We start from the raw sequence: 7535 nt of genomic DNA, 5'->3' as shown, positions 1-7535 counted from the left end.
CAGATGTGGTGAGGGAAAGGTACAGAGAGATTCACTGAAGCATTGTTACTAACTGTTCACAATTCTAAACAGAGGCTCATTCATAGAGACTTGGTTAATAAATTGTAGTACATTCCTAGAGTGGGAGCAGCCTATTGACAGAGCCCTAAAAGAGGAGGCAAGAGCTAAGTGGGAACCTGGAGGGATCATGTGGTTGCCCCAACCAAGGGTCCTCCCCTGGCCCAGCCTGGGAGGGGGGAGGACTTTGGCTGGGCACCAGGTCCAGTCCCTATCACACAGTCCTTGATGTCATGTACTCTATTCCCTGACCCCCCATGCAGCTCTGCTCTTTTCTTGAGGGCAGCACCCCCGTTCTGTGTCTGGGGGCTGACCTGGGCCCAGCACAGCATTTAGGGACTGATTACATCAGGCCCAGGAAGAAGGGAGCATCTGGGGAAGGTGAGGGAAGAGGAGGACCATCCAGGAAAAACAGGTAAGTGGAAGGGACAAAGTCTACTGAGTTGTATCACTGCCCTGGAACCAGGAGAGGCACAGAGGTGGCCAGCGAGAAGATGAGGAAATCAACTCTAGAGCGAGAGAGGTGAGGAGCTTGCGTAGGGGCAGTGGCATCAGGGAGCAGACTAGTCCACACAGCGCTGTGGAAAGAGCACCCTACTGCCCACCACCTACTGCCACAAATTGCGCCTTCCAACCCACAATCTGTGCCTACACCTGAAACAAGCTATGCTTTTGCAAAACCATGCTTCCACTACTACATGGAAGGCACTGTATTTTCTGTTCTGTTCTATACCATGTTTTTTAAAACACTGGTTCCAACCTACTGAATTAATTTCCACCCAACTAACAGGTACACTTGAAAACTCAAACAGTGACCCGCCCACCAGGACCTTCCACCTCTTACCAGCAGCCTGGGACAGGACAGGACAGGACGGGAGCAGGCCCCTAGACTCCCAGAGAACAACCTGACAGAATGACTTTATGGCTGCTGAATCCAACAATAGAATATTGGAGCTTGTACTCTGTGCGCCATATTTTATTTTTCTGATAATTCCTTTGTATCATATTTTATAATCTTATTTGTCTATAACAAATTGAAATTTTAAAAAAAGCTGGTCCTTCCCCCAGGTAGACTAAAGAAGGACTCCTTCTGAGGATACAGGTCCTGCCCAGAAGCTCATAGTCCAAGACAAAACTCCTGGCCTTTCCACCCTACGGAGTGGTCTAGAGGCACCCCCCTCCCTCAGACTGGCACACAAATGTCCCCTTCTCACCTGTTGGAGCCCTGTGGCACTCAGTTCCAAGCCACCTCTGCAGGACAGTTTCTGAGCTGGTACCACCTGCATTCACTGTTTCTCCCCAAGCTCCCCCAGTGCCTTGCTTAGACTCTGGTTACATTAGTTCATGTTTTTGTCTGGGTGGCTGTTGATGGACTCACTTACCATGGATTCGGGCCCTGGGTCTGACATGAGCACAGTGCTTTGCACATAGTATGTGCCCTGAAGGTAAGAGAGAGTAAAGGAAGAAAGAAGAGCAGAGACAGGGTGAGAAAAAAAGGGACAGGCTCCAGATCCGGTCCCGGGGATGGCAAGTTTGAATCAGGCCTCCTTCCAAAGCCAGAGAAGGGCCCTCAATAGAGATCCTGGGTGCATCCTAGCCAGCGCAGTCTGGGGAGCAGAGGCGGGAAGCAGGGCAGGGGGTGCCTGCTGGAGCAGGGAACAAGCCTCCCCAGGCGTCCTGGGGCCAGCTCTGCCGCTCCCGTGTCATTTTGAGAGTGTCTTAGTTTGGGGCCTTTGCTGTGTGACCTCAGGCAAGTGGTTAATTTCTCAGAGCTTCAGTTTTCTCATCTGTCAAATGGGAATAATAAACCCATTTATTCTGAAAGGGCTGCTTTGCGAATGAAGTGGATAATGCATGGGAAGTGCCTGACCGAAGATGGGTGGTGGTCAGTGCCCATGCCTTTGTTTTCCTGCAGGCTGTTCCCTGACACGGTGCTCAGCCAGGAAACTTGGATATCGACCACGTAGTGTGTCCACTGTGGGTCCAGAATCTTGCAAGGCCAGCAGGAATGAGCTATCGGAGATGCAGAGGGGTCAATCATAAGCTTCCCAGAGGAGGTGAGTCGCAGCCAGGAAGTGAACCTGAGAAATGAGTGCAGGGAGGGTGAGTGGCCCATGCAGGAGACCCAGCCCCTGGAAAGACTTGTGGGAAAGAACAAGCTGGCCAGTGCATGGAATGAGCAAGGTGTGCAGGGTGGGCAGCTGGCAGGGAGGCATCTGGGTGCCATTCAGGAGGGTTGGCAGGCCAAGCCCACATGTCTCTGCCCCAGAGCAGCCCATCCCTGCCTCCCGCCTGGGGACAACAGAGAAGCGGGAAAGGAACCCCCACCCAGCCAGGTGGGCAGTCCTGGCCTCAGAGAGAGGCCACCAGCTTGCCACCAGGAACTGGCAGCAAAGCTGGCAGGGACAGGGCCAAGGGCCTGCGAGTGGAACAATGTGCTTTGTGTGCTCTGGTCCCCAAGGGACTGGTGCTTGTAATATTCCTAGAATGAGGGGGGCCTCGGAGCAGGGCTGGGGCTACGTCTGCCTAGAATGCCTGACTCTGCCCACCACCCAGAGGGACAGCAGCCCCACCCTAGCCCTCACCCCCTCCACCTGCAACCAGACCCTCCACAGCCTGCCCCACCTTGACTCTCAACCAGCAGCCCCTTCACACACACACACACACACACACACACACACACACACACACCAGGCAGGGAGCCCCCAGTGTCCAGTGGGAGGAAACATTGATGGAGAAAGGGGGTTCTCCTTGTACCAGTGCAAAGAGTCCAAGGTGCGGGGGCCGGAGAGAAACCAGCACAGAGAAAGGCAGGAGGCCCTGCAGAAGAGTCAGGAGGACAAGAGAAAGGCTCAGAGACAGCAAGGGGTGGGTGGGGAGAGAGAACAGCAAAGAGAGACAGAGGCCCTGGGAGGAAGACCCTCAGAACCAGGGGACACTGCCCTGCAGGGGTCCTGGGTTCCAGCAAGGAACAAGGGATGTTTTCCACCATCAGCCATGCAGGCCAGCTGTTCCAGTTTCTCTACCCCAGTGCCGTTCAGTCACCTGTCCTGGGCCTGTCACCAGAGACGTTCCTGAACTCCCTCCTTCAAGATAGAGCAGAGGGCCTCCCTTGGTCTCACATGAGGCCGAGGTCCATCAGCCCTCCAGGGACCCTGAGCACCCGTCCAGCTTCGCTCCATGTTTTCTCTCAAATGCATTGCCTTCCATTTAGAGAAAATTCCCCTCACCCTGCCTCCTGGCCAGCCACACCTCCCCAGGACCTGCTTAAAATCTGTCCCCACTATCTTCTCCAGGAGCTTAATTTTCTCTGCAGAGTCAGAGCTTTTCATTTCCTGCCTACTTCAAATGCCCAGGAGGCCCTGGGCACACCCAGCCCAGCTCCAATGCCCAGGCTACTAATGGCCAAAAAAGAGGTTGGTCACCTTTCTTAACTTCTTGACTCTAACCCATCCCCTGTCCATAACAAAACAGTGTCCCCAGTCCCACTAACAGTTTGGAGGTGAAACCTTGGCAGGAGGCTTAAAGCCCAACTATTGTATGTTCTTCTCTCGACTGACAGGCAGGGTTTCCCCCTTGGAGAAGCAACCATATCACCTTTCTTCTAAGAAGTTCTAGCACTCAAGGCATCAGTGCCTGGACCTTGATCATGAGTCCCTCCAGTGGGCCTGGTATGGAAGCCAGGCTGCCACTCTGAGACCCTGCCCTCTGGTCTCACCGGGCCGGTGACAAACCGTGGGTGCAAATGTGCCTGCAGCCCCACGATTCCACCCTCTGGTCCTCCAGCACTGCTAGGGGACCTTCAGAAAGAGTGCTGGCCTTGGGGACAGAGACTGAGACCTAGAAGGTGGGACAAAGGCAGAGACCAAAGGAGACTGGGAAGGAGGGAGGTAGAGACAGGATCAAGGAAAGACAGAGAGAAAGAAAGAGAAAGAAAAAGGGAGAAGGGTGGGTCAGGGGAGGGTAGAAAGAGACAGAGACAGGGAAGCAGGTAAAGACTCAGGTAAGAAAGAGACAGGTACAGAGACAGGGTTTTCCTGGCCCCTCCAGCCCTCCGAATATGATCTAAGAACTCAATTAATCCTACAGATGGAGGTGGAGGCTTGGCCTGGGACTGAGGACGAAGCTGTCTCCCAGGAATAAGTCACATTCCCTGCACCCAGCCCCGCAGCCCAGGACAGTACCTGGGACAGGTAAGGGATGGGGAGGGCCCTTGTGAGGGCCTGAGGGCTGAGGAGGAGAGGCTGCAGGCCCCACTTGTGGCCCATCTCCACCAAGGACATGCAAGGATGCAGCACAAGAGACTATGATTAGATAACAGGAAGAACATGCTGACAGCTAGGGCAGACAATTCCCCACAGGGCAGGGAGGAAGGGGGGCAGGCAGAGGGAGGAATCTGTGAGGAAGGAGCTGACCATCCTTCTGCAAGGCCAGAACTAAAAACCAGATGGTCCAATCTTCTCCCACCTCCCTCCACCTCCAGTTGTGAGTCAGGATTCCACAGAATTTTGAATTCCTGCCTTCCTTAGGGCCACGATACATAATACTTTCCTGGGTTATCTCTCCCACCACAGCTGTGAAATCTCCAACCAGTCTCAAAGTTTCCCTTCTCTAGGCTCCCGGGGTAGGCCCTCCATTCCCCATGAATAACTCACCTGCGCAGCCTCCTGCCTACCTCCGCCCAGGGCTGCTCTCCGATCTCTCTTGGGCTTCTGGCGTTGCAGGTGCAGCTCCCTCTGCCTGGAACCCTCTTCCCAGAACCAGCTTCTTCTCATCCACTGGGAGCCAGTCTAGATGATACCTGCACAGCTGGCCAGTTCTCAGGAGCCTGGCATAGAGCAGGCACCCCGAGTGGCTGTGAATAAAGGAATGAGTCGATCAATCAATGCAGAAGATCCTGGGAGGGGGAGACACCATGCCACACTTAGGGAGCCCACAGCCTGATGGTGGAGGCTCGGCCTCTCCCTCAGGAAACCCCCAATGAGCAGAGCTGTGAACTCAAAGAAAAGAAAGCTCTGTGCAGGTCCTGCAGCAAGGCTCCCTCTGAACCTTAGAGCCGGCTAAGCCTTCATTTACGACCAGGGCCTGGCTCGTGTCCACCACGCTGGAGGAGCTCCGTTAACATCTGTGGAGGGAGGGAGGGAAGGAAAGAATCTTGGTCTCCTCGGCCTCTCTTTGAGGGAATACCCTTTGCTGGAGGAGCTCCCTGATGAGTAGGACCAGCTGGGCCCTTTCTATCCCTGCCCCCCAGTGCCAGGCACCGGAGCACAAGGTGAGTCCTTGTGACAGGGTTGAGCAGTCTGAGCTGAGCTGGAGGATGCTGAGCACCAAGAGGCCAGGCTTCAGGCAGGCTCCAGGTCCAGGGACAGAGCATCTGCCTTGGTCCCCAGCCCCACAGCAAGTGCCACAGAGCGGGGAGGTGGGGAGGCTGCCACGGAGTCAGGCAGAGGCTGTGGGCAGGGGCAGTATAGGGCACTGGCCTGGGACTCATGGCTGCCCAAGAGTCTGGGTGGCCCTCAAGGTGGAGGGGCACAGGGGAGACCAGGCAAGGATGGGATCTGCCCCTCTGGTGGGACTGAGTCTGAGGAGGAAGGGGAATCTGGGGGATGGGGAAGCTGGCAGAGAATCCCTCCACCACGTCTGCTAGGCAGAGCGGAGCCGAGCTACTGCCCCAGCCCAGCAGCTGGTAGTGGGTCAGGATCACTCTCTCAAGAAGGTGGCTGAGTTTCCATGAGGGAATCTTTTCCATCCTCAAACCAAAACCTACATCTCCAGCGCAGCAGGCAAAGCTGCCACTTCCTCTCCCCGGAACAGCAAAGCCCTGGGAGACACCGGGGAGAGAACTGCCACACGGGCCCCTCTGCCTCCTGCGGGCCCCCGTTGGGACTGGCTGCTGTGGCTGAGGGGCAGCGGGGAGACAGGTCAGCATGAGCACAGGCTTTGTCCTGAGCCCTCGTGGGCTCCATGTTCTGCTGTGATACCCTTGCCCCAGGCCGTGAAATGCCGCGGTCAGGGCAAAATGGTGGGGTGGGACTTGCATGCTGAGGAAGGGGGCAGAATCAGAGACTTCCTGGGTCCACTCGGAGTAGGAACTAATTGCCAGGACAGGAGTAAGTGCTGAGACACAAAGCTAAGGGTCAGTGAATCAGTGACCCTCCTATTCACCTTTTCCCTAGCAGACCATCCTTTGGGAAAGCAATATAATTTTATTTAACCAAGAGTTATACAGCACAAGATAAAGCATAGGTCCCTTAAAATATTAACTCACTGAATCCCCAGTACAAACCTCTATAGACAGCACTATTAGCATCTCCACTTACAGATGGGGAAACTGAGGCTCAGAGAGGGTAAGTGACTTGCCCAACATCACACAGCTGGAAAGTGGATAAACCAGGATTCAAATCCAGGCATAATGCTGCCCCAGCAGATCCCTGCTTCTACCACAGTTTCAAGACCTGGCAGGGGTCAGGGATAGTCAAAGGTCAGGGGGCTGGCTCAGGGATGACATCCCTCCTTCAGGAAGAGCAGGTTGTTTCAGAGAACAGGTCAGAGGCCTCTCCCAGAGAGGGCTGAAGCCCAACAGCAGCTGATGTAATTGCTCCCCCTTGTGGGGGGGTGGGGGCAGAGTTGGCCCCCTCCCAGGGGGGTGTGCCTGCAATGACAGGGGCCTGGGCCAATGGCAAGGGCCCCAGCCTCCCCCAGCTGGCCAGGGAGGAAAAGAACACTCCTGGGTATTTCTATTATCTTGAGGAAAGAGGGAGGAGGGAAGAAAAGTTGGCTGAAAAGTCAACTGAACTTGCAACTTGTTTTAATAACCAAATCCCAGTTCTCCTGTGGGTCAGACTCCCTCCTGCCGTACCCTTCAGGGAAATTCAGGCCAGGCCTGGGCTGGGAACAGGGAAGCCTGTCCCCACACACACAACCCCAGCCTGGAGACCCAGAAGGGGCGTTCATCTTCCCTGGTTCCCAGCCCCACTCTGGCCAGCCAGGTGGAGAGAACATAGGCTCCTCCCCAAGCCCTAGAGAGGACGGAGGCTCCCGGAGATGGGGGCTGCATCTTCCACCCTGAACACAAGGCTGTGTGGGTTGGAAAAATAAATGGCACTAGTGGGGCAAGGGGGTAAATCATTGGAATGAGGGCTGTCCTGAGAAATGCTGGGCATGCATCCCCAGTGGATGAGAGGTCAGGGCACCCACTGTGCAGTCGGAGGGCTGGGGGGTGGCAGGGGGGTACAGCATGTCTCCTCACTGTTTCCCCACCACTCATGCACACAGACACAGACATATGCCAGTGCTCATACACACACTCATGCTCAAATGCACATGACCACGTGTATCTACACTCACACACTGAGGCACACCAGGCACATCCACACACACTTACACACACACTCGTCCCTCGGGATTAGGATCAGGCTGGGTAGGAGAGAGGCCTTCTGGGAGGATGGCATGGCTGGTAGCTGCCAAGGGGTGGGTGG

General features: G+C 55.3%; 2 long non-coding RNA genes across 2 annotated transcripts in view; one reads left to right on the top strand and one right to left on the bottom strand.

The window, feature by feature from the left end:
• Window positions 1-213: 213 nt before the first annotated feature.
• Window positions 214-4917, top strand: LOC118933282 (uncharacterized). Its single transcript, XR_005033064.2, has 3 exons — window positions 214-472; window positions 4147-4250; window positions 4782-4917. It is a non-coding gene; the product is annotated as an uncharacterized LOC118933282 (long non-coding RNA).
• LOC130681311 (uncharacterized) overlaps window positions 1813-7535 on the bottom strand; it is a 32789-nt gene continuing 27066 nt past the window's right edge. Inside the window, exons 2-3 of the long non-coding RNA XR_008994360.1 lie at window positions 4713-4912; window positions 1813-2138 (exon numbers count right to left, since the gene is read on the bottom strand). This is a non-coding gene — a long non-coding RNA (uncharacterized LOC130681311). The remainder of the gene's footprint in view (window positions 2139-4712; window positions 4913-7535) is intronic.

The sequence above is a fragment of the Manis pentadactyla genome, chromosome 16 (assembly GCF_030020395.1).
Source record: "Manis pentadactyla isolate mManPen7 chromosome 16, mManPen7.hap1, whole genome shotgun sequence".
NCBI lineage: Eukaryota > Metazoa > Chordata > Mammalia > Pholidota > Manidae > Manis > Manis pentadactyla.
Note: the sequence above shows the minus strand (reverse complement) of the source record. Positions and strands in the feature narration are given on the sequence as shown.